This window comes from Ceratotherium simum, chromosome 29 (assembly GCF_057802395.1).
Source record: "Ceratotherium simum simum isolate JZ-2026a chromosome 29, ASM5780239v1, whole genome shotgun sequence".
In the NCBI taxonomy this organism is placed as follows: Eukaryota; Metazoa; Chordata; class Mammalia; order Perissodactyla; family Rhinocerotidae; genus Ceratotherium; species Ceratotherium simum.
Window position 1 is genome coordinate 21,069,694 of NC_141928.1, and position 19,823 is coordinate 21,089,516.

Here is a 19,823-nt window from a genome sequence, read left to right on the forward strand (position 1 = left end):
TGACATTTCCAGCCTGCCTGCCGGAGTAGCAGAGCCAGACCTGCCGATCCTGCTCCCTCTAGCTCCTTGGGCTTCTGTTTCACAATTAGAAAATCCGTTTGGGGAGCAAAGCAAAAATCGCACTTCACTAACAGCTGCTCTGTGTCGGGGGCGGGAGGCGAGGGAAGCGGGAATTCCTACTTTTGCCATAAATTGTATGCAAATGGGCTCCTTTCTTGGCAGCGAGCGGGGACTGAGTGCGTCTTTCATGAGCTAACCCTGTTCCGCTGGGAGGGCTGTTCCTTTAACTCGCCAACTGAAAAAGTGGGAAAGGATGTCTGGAGGCGAGGCGTCCCATTACAGAGGAAGGAGCTCTCTATATAAGCCAGCCAAAGCTGGCTGCACTGGCCACAGACTGCCTACTGTCACACGCTCTCCCGCGCGCAGACACACACACCCGCTGCTCCTCCGCACAAAGACGGCGCGGGCTCCGGGTGACACGGGGGCAGCGCACGTGGGGGCCCCGCTGCTGCTCGCATCCAGGTACTTATTCCATGGAGCTGGTTCACTCAAGGATCTAGGTCTTTCCCAACTCCGGAAAGGTAAGTCTGTTTCCTCCCCTCGTCACCAAAGATCGTTATAATATACCGTTTGCATTCCTGGTACCAAATGGATTGTGATTTCGTTATAATACAACTTTTGCTTTGTCCTGGCCGCGGGCAAAATGGGATATTTGTTATGATCGAATGCACCTTGACTGTTTTCTACTTGCCCCCCTTCCAGTCTGGTAGATTTTTGTCTGTTTGTTTTAGTTCAATGAATAGTCACACATGGAAGGAACTTTTGGTAAAGTTTTGATCTCTGCCGCTCTTCAGAGGAAAAGTAAGAATTTTCTCTTAACTCCCTGCCTGGCTATTTCACCTGTGACGATTTTTGTTTGAGGATTAGGGAAGTAGAGTTTGAAAGTGGAGTTTATTCATGGTCTTACTCTGGGATGGGTTAGGAGGAGACTGATAGAGGATTGTAGAGAGAACAATAAAATTTTCTATCTAAACAGCCTGTACCTTACAGTTTACAAAGAGTTTTGTATCTATCCCCTCATTCCACAGCATTCACCCTGTGGTCAGATGTGGAAAGGGAGGCGGGCTGGGGCACAGCAGAGAGAAGGTGACTCCTAGGGACAGATGAAAGACTAGAGACTACAAGATGGGAGTAGTGGACACCAGCTTCCCTTCTGAAAGGCAGGGCACTCCCTGTGAATACCTCTTGATTCACTGATCCTTGGGCTGGGTACATGCGCATGTTTGAGGTGCTTAGAGCCGGTAGTATCCCATGTCTTTCTAAAATCACCTCTCCCCCTCACCTCTCATTGCAGAAAACCCTGAGACACAATTTCCCCCAGGGGTGGGAAGCTCTACCTGGCACGCTGTGGAAAGAGCACAGGCGTTCCTCCATCCCATCAGTGTTGTAGGGGGATTAAGAACTGATGTTTTGAAGCCGGGGGTCACTTTGGTATCCCCTCCACCATGACCAAAGATGTAACCCTGATGAAAGTATGTAAGCTCTTTGAGCTTCAGTTTCCACTTCTCTAAAATGGGGACAATGACTTCTGTTGTCATTATGAGGAGGAAATGAGGTATGAAGTATTTGGAAGAGCCAGCGCTCAGTAACTGAAAGTTTGGATAATCAATGCCGTTGCCAAAAACTGCCATCACCTTGAAAGTTAAAAGACACATTTAGCCAATCTTGGATTGTTTCTTGCGTGCTCCCCACCCTCTAACATCCTCCCCTTCTTTTTATCTCACCTCACCCCATCTAAGGGTGTCTCACTAGGCTGGCAGGTCAGAGACCTAGCTGTATTTTGCAATCAGGAGGTTGTGTTGGCACAAGTTGGTAAAAAAGGGAGCAGCCTGGGGCTGGATATAAATGTCGGTTCTGATTCCAGAATGTGCAAGGGTATGAGTTTGGGTATTTACAGACGGCCATAAAGTACGATGCTGCGGGGGACTCTTTGGAAATGCTTTCCGTCCAGAGGGAGAGCGGGACAGGGAGCCCCACTTGAAGAATGAATGCCTCTTTTTCATGTTTTGGTGGACCTTTTTTTGCTTTTTTATGGAGGTTTCCCATATGTGCTTTAGAAATAAAAACCTGCTGCCCACCTCAGCCAGCTTCCTGCCTTGTCCTACGATATGGCAAGCCCAACTCAGGACTAGGGTGAGGTTTGTTCACGGCTAAAGAAACCCGTGGAAAGTTTGTGGCATCATGTGCATTTAGCCCACCGCAGTTGATGTGAGTGAGTGTGCTCTGACCCTGTGCGTTTCAAGGAGGTGGTTGGTGTTTAGGGAAAGGAAAATGTGCGCAAGATAATACTCTCTGGTTTGCTGGAGCAGTGTGAATTGGATAAGGATTGAAAGAGGTGTTACCAAGCTCTACCTTCCTTAAAGTTTTTTTTTCTATGCTTTGTTTGAAAAACTTATCTTCCCTATCTTATCTTCCACTAACTGCCCCCTCCCCGCCCCAAAAGTTACTGACCTTCCAGCCCTCAGCCTTGTCGTCCATATAGAGAGGATGACCATCTTTATCTCACAGGGCTCTTGTGACATTTAAATGAGATCATAGATGGCAAACTCATGGCACAGTACCGAGCACATAGTAACGGCTCACTAAATGGAGGCTGTTCTTGGTTTTCCTGCTTATCAATTCACAAGGACTTGGTCAAGATGAATGTTCTAAGACAATGGTTTTCAAACTTATTATTAGCAGTGGAAATATCCATTAAATGAAATTGAAGGCAAAGCCCCAACATATGACAGGTAGATGGGAGCTGCTTTGGTTAAAGTGGGAGTGGAAGATCCAACACTCACCCCATTGCCCTCAGCCTCTGGGACATTAACACAGAATCCTGAATGACACGAAACACAGTGAAGAATCGTGAAGCCAGGTGCTGTGTGTTCAGGCTATGATTTTGCACTTCAACAGGGAATTTTGTCCCTCTGAGTCCCCATTTGTAACAGGACTCAGAGCAATTCCTCAATTAGCACAGTAGACAAGAATATATGCGGGAAGCTTAAAATGCTTAACAAAGGCTAATTGCTTTAGTTAATTTTAATGATAACAATAACCAAAACACACGGGGAGCCCACTCTAATCTATAGGCCCTTTGTGTACATCATCAAACTAAATATCCACAACATATCTCTCAGAAACAGATGGTACCTACTGGAAAAAGAGATGGCTAGAAGAGCAGAGAGTATGAGTAACTTTTGCGGAGTCCGAGAACTCAGAGCGATGGAACGTGTTGTCAGATGCAGGTCCCCATGATCCCCAAGTAAGACGCACGTCCCGCCACGTTTCTTCTGAATGCTGCTGATTCTTGCACAGCCTTCAGAAAGAAAACACTTCTTTCTGACTAAATCTGCCCTTCCAGCCAGACTGTGGCCACCCATAAATACAGCGGTAGCCTGATCATATAACCAGAATGGAATTTGGAAAGGGAATTCAAGCTGACAGAATGAAAAACATGTCCCCCTTAATCCTACCCTTTCTAACGCTCACAATGAACTAAGAACACCTATTCTCTCCTCCCCCTAGATTTCTATAGACAGCCAGCCGTGTTTTCTTATAGGGAAAAATATCCAACTGGCCCAAGCATAAGTCCCTCCATACTGAAGTCACTTCACTTGGAAAAGTAGAAAGTAGGTAACAAATATTTAGTTGACTCTAAATATACAATCCCTTTGTGATGAGAAAACACTCAAAATAGTTCATGTTGAGGGCTAACTACGTATCACATATAGGATAGGAGGGTTTACCTAAGGTTTCTCATCTGAATCTCACTTTACCACTGCAGGTTATGAATTACTAGCTCCGTTTTATGGACAGCGAAATCAAAGCCAAAGGAAGTGAAGTGACTCATCTGAGGGCTTTCCATAAGTGAGGAGCAGATTGGTTTTGAACCCAAACTTTCTGACTAAACCCTACTATTCTTTACACTATGCTGCATTGCCTCCTGAAGTCAGGCTGGGCAGACCTCATAGAGAACCTTGAACGAGGACTTTCAGTGATTGGCCAAGATGGTAGAGAAGCCCCAGACTGGCATTGGCATCTATTGATTTTACAGAATAGCCCTGCATACATCATTTTTCATGGTGTTCAGAAAAGGTCAGCTCATGGTAGTGCAACTCTCTGCCTGGAAATAGGAAAGTTCAAATTTCAGCCCCGAGAGAGAAGGATGACACTAGAGGTAGCAGTCAGGTCATTACTGCTGATGTTCATCCCAGAAAAGTAGGCACACATTTCACTGTGCTCTCCAGGTGGGAGCTCTGACTGGGAAGGCAGGGCTGTACCTGGACTTGCACCCTCTCTGAGAGCCAGGTGAACTCAGCACCTGGTTTTAAAAGGTCTGATTGGGAGATAAAGTCAAATTGGTGTGCCCAGCCTCAGAGCAGTGAATCCCAGGACGATCAGGAAATGGTTGGAGGCTCTGAGTCACAAATTCCCCTGAAGCCTTAGAGATGAGGGTTATAATTTAATCACCTCTCACTTTGAGTAGATCACAGGGAATCCCCTTGAATCTAATCCCAGGCCAGTCTGAACACCTTCAACATGTGGGAAACACTAGATGAAGGTTCCCTTCCAAGGAGGAAAACCCTCTCAAACTCCTGCAAACTCCGGGCAATAATTCCATCCAGCACAAAAGACAATGGTGGCCTTACCTACCATAAAGGGACTGTACACACCATGTGACTTCTTGGTAGAGGAGAAAAGTCTATGTGCCTACCTGATTCTAACCCCAGGACCAGACTTTTTTTTCACTTATGCCCTTATGAGTAGAAATCCTTTCTCTCTTTCTTTCTTCCTTGTCTCATGTTTCTGGCCTCCGTTTAAGTTTAGCAACAACCTAGTTCAATACTATCATTGCTCCCTTTGAACCTCCATCATGGAATAAAAGCAAAATGGCCCCATTGAAAGCAGATCATGCATGAAAATTTCCTTCCTTGTGTATTTTTAGTCTATTCGTGAGTGGAAATGAAAAAAATCATTTCATGCAAGTATTATTCCCATTTTTCAGGTAAGAAAAGAGGTTAGAGACAGCAGGCCACTTGCTAGAGGAATATTTACTTTTTTTTTTTTTTTTGAGGAAGATTATCCCTGAGCTAACATCTGTTGCCAATCCTCCCCTTTTTTGCTGAGGAAGACTGGCCCTGGGCTAACATCTGTACCCATCTTCCTCTACATTATATGGGATGCCACCACAGCATGGCTTGATAAGTGGTGCGTGGGTCTGCGTCCAGGATCCGAACCTGCGAACCCCAGGCCACCGAATCAGAGCGCGCAAACTTAACCGCTACACCACCAGGTTGGCCCCAGAATATTTACATTTTTAAAGGGTAGAGAGGGCAATGCTTAACACAGAGAATTAGCATTGGTGGACGTTAGACAAAGGGATACTTCAGAGGAATAGGAGGGCTCAAATTTAATCACCCAAGGATGAGTTCAGGCGTAAAACTATACTTGGTAGGCAGAAAAAATGATGGCAGAGACCGAATATTGAGTGCAAGTCAGTATATTTTTGTTCAAAACTCTAAGCCTACAGCTGCAGCATAGGGAAGCTCTGGCTAATAGCAGTGGACCAGGAAACCTTGCTAGGCATGCAGTGCAACATGAACACATGTCACATCACTGCAGAAGTGACACACCACAGCCAGAACAAGAGAGCCCATAGCAACACTGGACTCCCTGCCAGCCAGAGACCCTCAGGAACATTGCATCCAGGGAGGCAAGTTACAAAAGTTACAAGTTACAAAACAATAACAACAACAATCATAATAATGACGACGATGATGATAATAATACAGCATGTGAATATATCCAGACAAGGAAGCCGTGATTTTCCACCTAGGGAAGAGACAGTCTGGGAGAGGCAAATATCTAAGGAGAATTGATGCCACAGAGGGATCCCAATTGAGGGAAGTTCAGGAAGTCAAACCAGCTCATGTTGGGCAGATGCACTTGTAGAGCTGCCCCAAGGGAAGCAGCCTGCTCTCTGAGGTACTTATGCCCCGGGTCCTGGGATGGCCACCGAGGTAGTTCAATGCAGAGATGTCACAGAAGAGTGCTCTAACTTATAGGTAGGTTGTTAAAAAAAAAAAAAAAACTCCCTACACCCCATAGAATGTTGATACCAAAAGGGCTCATGGGTAAGTGCTAAGCCAGGGGCTACGAGACTGAATTTAAAAGGCTCCTCTGAGGTGATTTGGAGGATGCCATGGAGAGATGGGGAGGCCAAGCAGGGGCTCCACTCCACATTATTTCACCCAAAGCCCCTCCACTTTTATCTGTTTTGTACATTGAGCTTCCTCGCAAAATGCCATTTGATGAAAGAGTTCTGTGGCGAAAAAAAAAATGTTTTTGTATATTGCTGGCCTAGTTTAACTCCCCTCATTTGAAAGATGGTGAAACTGAGACACAGAGAAGGGAAAAGTCTTCCTAAGATCTCATGCCACTTGGCAGCGGGGTCAGGACTGAGTCCTAGGTCTTCAGACTCTTGCTCTTGGAAGCCAGGGACAATATAAAAAGCATCAGAGTTAATACATTCTTTAAAAAGGAAAAATTAGCAGTCTTATTCTCTGGACAGCTGTTGCTCACATAGACTGAGCCAAGGAGTCCTCTGTATTAGTTGTCTATTGCTGCCTAACAAATTACCACAAAACTTGGTAGCTTAAAACAACACACATTTATTATCTTACAGTTTCTGTAAGTCAGGAATCCAAGCACAGTTTAGCTGGATGTTCCACCTCATGGTCTCTCATGAGGCTACAATCAGAGGGTTGGCCAGGACTGGGGTCTCATCTGAAGGCTCAAGTGGGGAATGATTAGCTTCCAAGATCACTTGTGTGGTTGCTGGGTGGATTCAGTTCCTGCTGGCTGTTGGCTCGAGGACATCCTCTGTTCCTAGCCACAAGAGTTTCTCCAACATAGCCATTTGCTTCATCAGAACCAGCAAGAGAGGGAGAGGGAGCCAGCAAGCAAGATAGACATCACAATCTTGGGTAGCCTAATTGTGGAAGTGACATTCTGTCACCTTAGCCATATTCTATTGATTAGAAGCAAGCCACTAGGCCATCCCACACTCAAGGAGATGGAATTATACAAGGATCTGAAGAGCAAGAGGCAGTATCCTTGGGGCCCATCTTAGAATTGGCCTTCCACTGCCTCCAACACTCCAATGTCACTAATTTCTGACTACTTCTTATCAATGATAAGTTCACCCAACCCACTTACACTTCTGTTGATAAGCAGTCAATAATTATGGCAACCACTGGGGTGCACTGTGTCTTATTTAAGCTTCCCATTCATCTACAAGGTGGAGCCATGTGTTTTGCATTAGATGTCATAGTTCATTGGGGAGCCATGGTTCCTCTTGAATATCACCCCAGGGCAAAATCCTTCAACGACTTCAAATGTATTCATTCAAAGGCAAGACATTCAAAGTGACCACAACTGAAACTCATCCATTGTCTCCCTCCCCTACCTATTTCTTTATCAGCAGATATAATGAAGACTAAAACCTAGGATTAATTCCTTCACTGTTTCCACCTCTTCCCTTACTACCTCACCATATACTAAATCTTGTGGACTCTACTGTCTTGACAAGTAAGTCAGTTCACTGCCTTCTCACCTTTTCCATCATCACCCTACTTCAGGCCATTGCATCTCACAGATGGACCACTGCAACAGTTTTTTTCCCCATTGGCTCCCATCTCACCAGCCTTCGCTTTCAATCTATTCCTCAACCCTGGCTTGTGTAACATTTCAAGCCCTAAAGATTTCCAAATGGTTTTCTTCTGACCACAGAAACAATTCAAATCCCCAGCCTGGCATTCAGTTTTTTCTATGATCCAGCTCTTGGTCTCCAAACAGACCTTGTACTTCAGTAGTAATTCATGCTCTTCATGTCAAACATTTCATGCTTTTAATGCCCTGGAAAATGCCATTCCCTCTTTCCTCAAATGTCCTTCCTTATGTTTTTCACTTACTCATTCTCCTTTCAAAATTCAGTTCAGGAACTATCTCCTCCGGGTAGACAAGATGCCCCTTTATTGTCATCCCATTTCACCCCATGTTTTTCTCTATCATCACTGTATCATTCTGGAATTGCCTGTCTGCTCAGAGGTCAACTCCACCTACCAATGAAGTTCTTGAAAGGAGAATATGTATCTGGTTTATCTGTAATCAAGCACAACTGGAATAAAATTAATCTTCAACAACAGACAGGAGTCCTTGCTGTATCCCAGATTTGGACTTCCCTTTCCTCACCAGAGTTTATTCAGAAAGCCCAGAAGTTGAAGTTGTTTTCATGCTTTGCCCTTTAGGCTCTCAATTGTGCAGAGTGATGTCATAACATATGACAGGAGGAAGCCAGCCCAGCCCTGGGACGGGAAACTGTCTCAGGACACAGACCTCAAGGAATGTCTTTACTTTCAGAGGTGGCCCCCCAGGATCAAAGCACTCACTGCCTGGGATTTTGAAAAACCAGTACCAAGGACAGAGGAGGCCTGTCTGGGGATTTAAGGCTGAGTCACAAGAGATAGCGGAAAATCTGGAGGTTATGACCAGGATCAGTCTACAACTAGTGGGAGGAAGGAAAGGGCTCATGGAAGGAACGGAGACAAAGAGCTCTCTATCAGCTCTCTGTCTTAGAACATTGAGAAATTCACAGCCTAGGGGAAGGATTGGAAAGTGGTTAAGAGTATGGCTTCAGTATCAGAAAGCTCTTGGTTCAAGTGCTTGCTATGTGATTTTGGCCAAGTTACTTAATTTCTCTAAGCCACATTTTCCTCATCTGTATTAAAGGCAAAATAGCATATACTTCATAAGGTTCTTGTGATGATTAAATGACATAGTTCAATTGCATTGCTTAGCACACTAGACACTGACACTCAATATCAATGTTGTATTGTCATTATTGTTGTTACCTGTGGTTAAAATAGTTCTTAGTAATAAGACTCCACTAGAGAAGCAGCTCCCAAAAGTGTGTCCTGTGGAACAGCATTCTCATAAGATGCACCTAAAAAAGCATTCTGTGGCCAAATGAGCTTGGGGAACTCTTGACATTGCATGCTGTTCTTAGAAAATCATAGCTCGCATGGTCATTCAGTACATAGTTCTAAGGGCTGGAGATACAGTAGAAAGCAAAACATGCAAAGTCCTTTTATTCATGGAGCTTACATTAGGGTGGAAGAAGGCAGACAATAAAAAGGAATCAAATAAACTTCTAGTACAATTTCAGGTAGATATTTGCTAAGAAGAAACATAAAACACAATAAAGGAATAGACCATGACTGGTGGTGCGAGGGGTCCTGTTTTAGATAGAGTGGGACATGGAGATGATGTTTGAGCAGACATCTGAAAGAAATGAGGAAATGAGCCTGTAGACAGTGGCTAGGAGTTAGGATTTTATTCTGAGTGTGAAGCCAATGGGAGATTTGGGGTAGAAGAGTGCATGATCTGAGATATCTTGTAGCACAGGATTTATCAAATCTATTCAGTTTTTTTAACCCAGTATCCCGAAACTTATTTAACCACAAAATACCCTTTTCCACAGGTCATCTACCTAAAAACATCTTAGATTATAGTCTGGTAAATTCTGCACTGGAGCACAAGGCTTTGTAGATTTTAAAAGCACTGTAAATTTGCTCTCACTCATCCAGACCTAGGGTAAAAAGCCAAACAAGCCACTTGGGCTGAAAAAGGCAAGCCCACAGTGGGCAAACCTAGCTCTAGAAGTAGAGACGAGCAGGGTGTCACCCTGATTAGCAACTCTTTTTGGCTAAAATGATCAATGAGCACAGCCAAGCTTTAACAGACTCTGAAACCCCATCTCAGGCCAAAGGAAACTTGCCAGCATCTGCCCAGAAGCTAATAAGCATTTGCAAAGAGTGCACCTTGGCTTAAGCATTCTCCAAAGGGGAAGTGTATAAAACTTGAAGTCCAGCCAGAGACTCTGGGAGAAAGACAGAGGTCAAATATTTCAGTGCTTACACGTGGATAGCCACCAGACTGCTGCTGAAGATCTAGGAAATGGAAGGTGAAGGTGTCTGCCTGGGCTCTGATCTCTCTCTTTATCAAGCAGTGCTAATTTAAGTTTTCACCTTATATGAAAGGCAAGAAGTTGCCCGATGAGTCACCCCAGTGTAGTAGCTGAGAGCACACATTTTAGAGTCACAAGTTAGGGTCCAAAAGCTGACTCTCCCTCTTAAGCCAGCCACTGAAACTCCCTGGGTCTCAATGTAACTTCCAAATAGGCATAATAATACCTATCTCGCCAGGGTGTCATGACAAATGACAAGATAAATGATAGCATGTATGAGAAAAACATCTATCATTTAAGACTTGGCATAAATCAGGTATATGGTAGGCTCTCAACAAAATGTTGGTTTCCTTCCTGTCCAGTTCAATCTGCGTGTGGTTTTATAATAGTAGTTGTCATTTATTTACTAACTACTATATTCCAGCAAGGGTCAGCAAACTCCCAGGTGGCAGCCTATGTTTGTAAATAAATTTTTATTGGAACACAGCCATGCTCATTCATTTATGTTACGTCTATGGCTACTTTCTCTACAATAGAAGAATCGAGTAGTTGCAACAGAGACCATCTGACTGCAAAGCCTAAAATATATACTATCTGGTCACTTAAGAAAAAGTTTAAGGACTCCTGCCAGTCAGTGTGCTAAATTTATATATATAAATATATATAAATAATATATAATAAATTATATATATATATATAAATATATAATTTCCAATCACCACAACCTAGCAAGGTAGATATACTTATATGTATAAAGAGATTGAAGCAGAAATAAAGGTTCATCTAGGAAGTTCTCCTCCAAAAACATAATGCCAAACTCTATATCCGAAGGAAGCTTGGAAGAATGATAGAAGATTTTTATGATTCATCTTGATTTGAGGAATGACTAACTACCTCTGACTTTTAACTTTCTCGGGCTAAATTTCTTGACTTTCCTGACATATGCTGAATTAAATTATCCTGTCCAGAAGGGATTTTCCCCTTTTCTTTCTTTGTTTTTTTTTTTTTTGTTTGTTTGTTTTTTTATATAAGTCCATTATTTCAAAAATAAAAGTTTTAATTTCTAGACCCTCTGAAAAGCTATCATGCTTTGACTAATTTCTTGGAAGGCATACTTTTTTTTTTTTTTTTTGTCAGTACCTAGCTTGAGGTCCAATTTTCCGTAAAGGAGAGATTTTTAAGCTCCCCTGTCTGCTACTTCTCACTTTATCTTCCTCTCACCTACTCACTTTCTCTCCAGGCCAGACTCAAGAAGAGTAAGCTATTTCAAGGGGCTTTAAAGATTTGCCCAAGACATAGATATTAGAGCGCATTTGGCTTTGTACCTCCCCTCGAGTTCAAAACTGTAAATAAAATCATCATGTGCATCCCAATTCCCCAACACCATCCTTCCAAAAGGTTCCATTTTGGAAATCCAATAACTCTGTGTACATCAATGATATTGGAGTCCCCTCTAATATTTATTGCATAAACATTCTTTAAACTGAACAATGAGCCTTGCCTCGAGAGATAATTTGGTATAGCAGAACGAGCATAGGGTTTGAAATTATAAGACTGGGTTTTTAATTCTGAGTTAAATAATTACTGACTGGGAAACTTGTTTAAGTTCTCAAGCCTTCAGTTCTCTTAACAGTAAATGCAAACAATGCTTCCTAACTCATGAGGTTGGTGTCACAATTAAATGGCATCTGTAAAGCGCCAGGCACAGGATAAATGTTAAACTCTTAGTCTAAACTGCTAGAAAGCCTTCATCCTGGAGCTTCATACTTATCACAGATAAGTCATAGGTATATCATTACTCCCATCTAAGGGAAATGAAAAGAGAAAAAGTCTAGGATTTGTTCCAAATTTGCACTTCCCCCATTGTGTGCCATCAAACCCAACCCTGTGACATACTTCAAACACAAAATAATCAAGTGAGTTTGGGAAACACTCTATAAACTCTGCCCTTCTTGGAGATTTCCAATGAACGCGAGGGCATTAAAGGCCCTGGAAAATCTTGAAGTAAAGAAAGCTGTGTCACTGGCTCAGTTTAAAATAGCATTCTCCGAACACGTTAAATTAGGAATTCTTTTTCCCTTGCATTAATATCTGTCAACATGTTGTAGATTACACTTTAGAAAACGCCACTTAAAGTGACACAGCCAAATTAAACCCGAGTCGAGGTTAGAAGTATCTCTATGTTTCAGGCTCATGTGCAGCTTCCCCTGCTCTCTCTGTAAGTCATTAAGGTCTTTCGTTGCCAATAGCTATTCTGGACTCTGACCACTGGGTCCTTTTGAAGTTAGTCCTTTTAACTTAGTCATGCAAAAACCACCCTTTGACATCATTAAAGGATGGCAGCAATGCTGATGGTTAGGAACGGGATCTCTGACTCATGAGCCAGTTTACCTGAATTAAGTTCCTCTCCCCCTTTCTAGTTGCGTGGTCTTGAGCTGTGTGAGCCTCAGTTTTCTCATCTATAAACTGAGGAAAATACATGTAGCTATCTCAGGGATATTGGAGAGGATTTAATAGGATAATCCACATAAGACACATAAAGCAGTTCCTGGCACAGACGTATTCAATCCATGTTAGTTATTATTGTAGCATTTAAATGGCCCCATTTTGAGAAAGACAAAGTAAACAATGAAAGTATATTTGCCTTGCCTGGGATCACACCAGTTAATCACTGGAGTAGTCTTCGTTTGCCCTGAGAGTCTGGTTTCCTTCTTCCAGTCTTAGAGGCATATTTTCATTTCAGGAGTCAACTTCTATCAAAGTGTATCAAACTTTATTGAACTTGATTAGTACAGGCTTTTATAATCGTCAGTGACTCCATCTGGCTCCCTCTGACACAAGCCTCGGTCAAGCAGCATTCCATTCATTTGAGTATCAGCACACCGGGCTGGAAAAGATTGCCAAAGCTATCCAGTCTTGCTATGCCAAATATTTAGCACACGTATCAACACTCCCCCACTTCTGTACCCATGGAAGACATTGCTAATCCATCACAGCACCTTTTCCCCTTGAGTCCAAACATGGCCACATAATCTTTTTCAAATCAGCTCCAGGCAGCCCTATCAGCTAATTGAAGTTGACACGTAAACTGAAACTTAACTGCCATCCCAAACCCATTCAACCTCTTAGCCAATACTTGCATGACCTCTACAATATTATTGTCTTTTTTTTTTTTTAAATATGTTCAGTGTCATGTCTCCCTAATAGGGGAGAACATGAGGGAAGAGGAGAGACAGGACAATAAATACTGACATTTGTTATTGGCAAGTTAGTAGCATTTATTATTAATATGCCAGGCATTTATAACTCTATTGTCCTACTCGCTGTCTCCAACAACCCTGGAAAGATCTCCATTTAACAGTTAAAGAAGCCACAGTTCATAAAAGTTATAGGACTTCGTCCAAGGCTCCCCAGTAGGTAAGCAGAATTTGATCTCAGGTCTACCTGACTCTAGAGTCTATGTTCTCTTCTCTCCCATCACAGTGCCTCCCTAAGAGTTTTCAGAGTCTTTCAAGGCCATGTCTCCGGCATTGGGTGGCTGACAGTTTCACAATGGTCACCATGTCACAGAGCCTTTTCAGAAAATCTCTTATTTAGGGTTGAGTTATGAGTCCATCTATAACCTGTCCTTCCTAGATAAATCTCTTTAATTTTTTAACCTGGGCTCAAGAGCTCAAGAACCCACTTTCCAATACTTGTGAAAGAGTCAACTAGATTTCTTAAAATTCTGGATGAAGGCCAAAACAGAGGAGGTCGTGGTTCCATTGGGAAATGAGTTCAAATCTATTTTTGAAACAATTTTCCAGAACCTTACAGGAATCTATATTGTTGCCACTTGGTCAGACCCACTTTTTATTTTCTTTTCAGTCCAGGCAAGAAACAGAAGCGAGAAAGCAAGTGCTCTGCAGAATTTTTATTTCAAAAATTGAAACCAGACCACACCAGGGCAGTTTGTGGTCTGAATGCATCAATGGATCTAGTCATACTTCATCTGAGCTTTTCTTAGGTATACTAAACCACAAATATGAATCTCGTTATTGTGTCTGGATGGAAATATTTTATAGATTAAGGTTTGTGGGCTTAATTTGGTTGGTAATGAAACTTCTGTTTGGGAGAGGGGAGAGAGGAAGCCATGAAGAGTCACCAATGCTTAAGCCAATCAACTAAAAAAACAAACACTCAGTGTTTGGACGTTTTTGTACTTAATATTGGCCATTTGACTTGGGTCTAAAATGAAATCCAAAATTAAGTTTGGCAGAAATATTGACAAATTAGCAATGGACCGTATATCACCAGAACCAGAGAAACTCTAGAATTGGAGCCACACACTCTTGCTTATTTTACAGGAAGAGTGGATGTGACTTGCCCAGGGTCACACAACAAGTGGCTGAAAGAACTGTAACACAGAGCTCATATTCTAGCTCTTCAATCTATTGCGTTTTCTACTATGTGGCCCCATGAGAGCCTCAAATCTTAAGAAGCTTAAAAATAAGTAATAAAAAGTCGAAATACAAAAAGAGAGAGTGACCTAACTTTAAAAAACAACAAATACTGCAATGAAATTGGAAGTATTGCTGACTAATAACCCAAGATGCTCTTTAACACCTAAACCAGAGTTTCACATTAAGTATATCCCAGGCCTGGTCAAGTCAACCTCATGCCAAAGGTCCAGTTGAGTTTACTTTGGTCATACAAAAAGCTTTTCTCAAAGCAGACGTACTGGGCTCTCAAGAACCATTGGGTTGTTGACTAGAATCTCATGGGAAGAGGCACGGTCTATATTGGCCACTTTTATAACCCCTGTGCTTAGTGTGGTGTCTGGCACATAGTATATACTCACTGAATAGCTAAATGAATAAAAACTAAATCCAGGAGTGCAGCTATGGTGGATTCCTTGATACATCTTACCTTAGAAAAGATCACCAGATAACTAATTATATTAGGGCCATCAGGAAAATATCAGTATTTGTTCATTCATTAATTTCACAAATACGAGCACCTGCTGTATGTAAGTTCAAATCAAGAAATATAGTCAGCTTTATTTTATTCAAATTTAAATATATTGTGCATTTACTGTGTTCTAGACACAGTGCTTGGTGTTGGGTATTAAGAGATGAATAACTCAAATATAGTTCCTGCCCTCATGGAGCATACAGTTTACATATAGTCTAACTGTATGCTTTCTAACTATGTAAGGACTAACTGTATGCACACTGTTTACAGTCTAACATAAATACAAGATACAATTTGCTTATTGCTCTAAAAGAAGAAGATATACATACATAATAAAGCCACTCAGAATCATTTTTAGAATAACATATCATGGGAATAATATCAGATCAAGTACTCAGAGAATTCAGAAGAGGGAAAAGTTACCTGAGAAAACTTCTAATAATAGATTATTTTTGGGGGGCTTTATCTTGAAGGACAGATAGATTTGTCCACTCAGAGATGGCAAGAGGGCTTTCAAGGAGCCTTCAGGTCATCTGGAATCCTCTCCCAATGACTGTGATATGACAACTCCAGGGTCTCTGTCAGCACGCTTCGTGTGTACAGCACCCACAAAATGTCTGGCACCTTAGGGCCCTCATTCCAGGACATTAACAGTGTTCTCTTTTGAGCCAGGTGTTTGAAAGTCATACAGACAGAGCTTAGGGCTGGTCTTCAACCATAACTCCCTTCCTTGGCCCTCTAGCACAAACGGCTGTACAAAATGGTGGTTCAGAGCACCTACTTTGGACTCAGATGGACCTGTGTTCAAATCCTGACCCCACTACTTAGTAGATATCTGAACTTGCACAAGCTACTTAATTAATCTATGCTTCAGTTTCCTCATCTGCAAAACAAGAATAAAGGTATTACCTCATATCATTTTATGAGAATTTGAAATTGGAGATTTAAACTACTTAGCAGAGGCTCTAGCAAAATAAGCACTCAATGAATGATAGTTAATGATATTTTTATTACTTTTATTATCACTGTTATGATTTCAACCTCTTCTTGATCTTCCAATGCCTCTTCAATTAATATTTGTTGATTCTAAGCCTTCCTCCTCCAGGAAGCCCTCCATGAACTTTCAAGCTCAGAATGACACTTCTTTCCTCAATTCCTTCATTCAGACCAGCGCTGCTACTGAATTTTCCTTGTGTGTGTTCTTCTAGCTTATAACATTTCTGGAAACAGAGAATAGGTCCTAACTCTGCCTAGTCTCCCCAGCACCCGGCATACGTGCAGCACATAGTAAGTAGATGGCAAGTAGCTCTTAAAAGAATCTTAACATTTCTACTCTTGTTATTGGCTTAGGAGTGTGCACCATGTTCTCAATCTGCAGTGACACTTAAGAATATCACAAATATTAAATCTGGAATACATAGGTTTAAAATCAATTGCATCTTGTGATCTTTTGGGAGGAAATTGTAAGCTTTATGATTATAGAGAACATGCTTATCTTCTTCATTGTTGTATCCCTCATGCCTAACTCAGGGCTTGGCACATGGTAGGTATTTAATAAATATGTACTGAAAAGATGGATAGTTGGATAGATGAGTGGACGGATGGATGGGTGGGTGGATGGATGGATGGATGGATGGATGGATGGATGGATGAATGGACGGAAAATTGAAGAAACCAGACAGGACCAATAAATCTGGAAATCTCTTAACACAAATGCTCTCCAAGATCCCATTGCTGATATTTCACCCTGGGGAATATTACAATGAACTCAGATCAAGAATTACTAGAATCCTTTCATATACATTTATTTTTGAAGGCCTCCAGTGGCCTGGGGGAGAAATGAACCTCAATCAAATTCATTGACCGCAAGGTCGGAATCTCTGGGTTTTAATATTAGCCGATGACCCTCTCTGGGTGTTTCAGTTCAGTAATTCTCTTTTATGTCATGTACTACCTCTACTTAATCGGATGTGGCTGCCTGGAGTGATGACACAGACTTGTGTAGGCATTGATTAGCAATGTCTGCCACGTACACCAGAAGGATGTGTGTGGGTGCCAGAGATTTGCCACCCCTGGACTCAATGATCTTCTAAAGTTGCTTCTAAGCCCTGCTCAAGTCTGATTTTGATTTTAAAATCCGATGTTTGTCTGTGTCTATGGAAAGTGCTGAAAAACTGAGCCAAACGTTTCCCATCAGGAGCAATGTCTTGAAAACTAAGCCACAGGCAGCCTGTCCTGGAGAAAGCCCTGGCTGAGCAACATGGACAGCCATCCCAGTAGCAGCGCTGTCTCTTGGCCAGGGGACTGATCTCCCAGAAAAGGACTCCACCCTAGGCTCATGAACTTGCTTTTCCTGCTACTGAATTAGGATAGATAGGCTAGGAGGAAAACCAGGGCTGGAGCCACAGCCTCCTCACTCGCCTAAGGATTTCAGAGAATCACTGACTCCTGACACACTGAAACACTAAGAATTATACACTTCCACTGCAAAAGCAACAGGGGGCAAGAGGGAGCTCCCCCAGATTCCCTTATGAATCCCTCATCCTTCAGAGACTAGCCTTCCACTAACTGTCTTTTTCAAACAAAAGTCACAAATCATCACAAAATAACAATGCACACCAGTTACTAAGATCTCTCTCCTGTTCAGCCCTGTCCTAATTGTTGTGCATGCATTATCTCATTTAATCTTGTTTTTTCTCATTTGCAGTTGAAAGAACTTTGTTGTGGGGTTGATAATAGTGTTGTCATTTTACAAACAAGAAAGTTGAGGTGCAGAGAGGCAGTGTTGCATATCTGAGGTCATGGCTACCAGATGGAGCCATATGAAGTTGCCACTATTGAACTCTTTTTGACCTATGGAAATGGCAATTCCATGTGATTCAAACTAATAGCAAGTGGCAGAGCCAGGATCCATAGTATCTGATTCTAGAGCAGATATCTCCAACACTGCACAGACTCTTCTTGGAGATTTGTCAGTTTTAGCATTTACCATTCTTCCCTGTAAGTCTCTCTTTACATGTCTGTGTCCTTTACTAGACTGTGAACTCATGGAGAGAAAGAACTATCTGTGATTGGTCTCTGAAACACCTCACCTCACCTCTTGGGTTCTCCCGTAGCCTGGTCTTAGCACTCTAGCACTCACTCAACTCATCTCTGTTGAATGCAAGAACGAATGATTTTAAAAATGAATTAATTCTCAAGACTCTAGGATGATTGCTGGCTCCACTAGCATCCTAACTGGGCACCAGTTAAGCCACTGTGCTACCTAAATGGATAAGTGCTTTTCAGTGCTGGAATCTAAACACCTAGGTCTTGGAGGGGCTTTGGTCTGGCAGTCAGAGTTTTCTCAATTCTTTTAAGACGCAGGTTGTGCTGGACTCACTCAAGTGTAAGGATCAGATGTCCTCGGAAAAAATCCACACTTAGGGCTGTTTCCTGGCTCCTCTCTCCTCCTGACACATTCCGAAAAGGAATTTATGGATGTTGGGAAGAACAAGGGGTGAGGAATTTCTAGAACCTTTAAGAACACCCATGTAAGCAACTCCATGCTTAACTGGCTGTGTACAATAAAATTCTCTTGCCTGTAAGCAAGAAGAAAAAAATTGGTGTGAGCTGCCTCATGTGTTGCCAAAATGATGTGGAAAGAAATTCATCTGCATTTCTAAACAGTAGGAATCCTCCTTGTTCCCCAAACCTATGATATTTCATGTACATGCCTAAATCAACAAGATAAATATATTCTCTGAGATACTAAAAATGAAGTCATAGTAACTAATTCTGAAATATATTCTAGCCAGTTAGAAGTATCATCTTTATCTAAAAATGAAATTGTTTATTCTCCAGCTGTGACCAAGGAAAAAATCCAAAGATTGTTGATTTCTTCAACTAGCAATGGTCTTTGTCCTGGGGTGAGGTGCCTAAAAATAACCGTTAGTTTATTCCATGCTGCTTCCAAAAGATTAGCTACCAAACAACTCTACTGGGGAAAAAAAAAGGAAGATTTGATGACAAGAGGCAGCTTAAAGTATAAAATTATTAACCAAAAAGCCCTTGGGACGTGGTTGCCATGATACTGACTTTGGTTTCCCCACCTATCAAGTGAAGTGTTACCTCAGAGTCATGTTCTGAATAAAAATCCATAATGCCAAATCTGGAGAATCATCCTACACTGGCAACATCTAATACCAAAGAAATAGAAACCAGAGATAATTTTTATCCTTCATCGGTAATGAAGTTCTAACATTTTAACACCCTCCCCTGCCAAAAAAATTAAAAAAGCATTCAAAGTCATTGTTTTTTTATCTTTTTTTATTTTTTATAGGGGATAGTCACCATAAATGTGCCAGGTATTTGGAGACCAAGGGACTAAATACAGAAGCCTTTGTTCTGCCTACTCATCTTAACAGATGACACTGTGAGCGATTAGGCACCTAGACTTAGGGAAATACAGCATTGCTTCCTGGGCTCAGTACCAGCTCTTCACGTTGATTTTCAACGCTCTCCTTAGCATGGTTTGATGAACTCTGTGTGGTCTCTCCTTTTCACTCCCCTACATACAAGTCTTTACATCCCAGTAGAACTAGACCTTCAGTATTCCATACATGTTACCCACCTTTGTCGATGTCAGGCAGCCACAAAGGGAAGCTGCTATTATTCACTTTATTCTTTTATTCTCCTCATCACCAATGCATTCCAACTCCATTGCCTTTTCTCATGTTGTTCTCTCTTTCTAGACTTCTGTAGGCTTCAAATTCCACCCACCTTCTCAGTTGGATCCATCCACTTTTTAGAATCCCAC

General features: G+C 42.0%; 1 protein-coding gene across 1 annotated transcript in view; it reads left to right on the forward strand.

Moving 5' to 3' along the window:
• The first annotated feature begins 338 nt into the window (after positions 1-338).
• The window catches only part of TNC (tenascin C), a 91,802-nt gene continuing 72,317 nt past the window's right edge, over positions 339-19,823 (forward strand). Inside the window, exon 1 of the mRNA XM_087419211.1 lies at positions 339-581. The gene's annotated coding sequence lies outside the window, so the exon portion shown is untranslated. The remainder of the gene's footprint in view (positions 582-19,823) is intronic.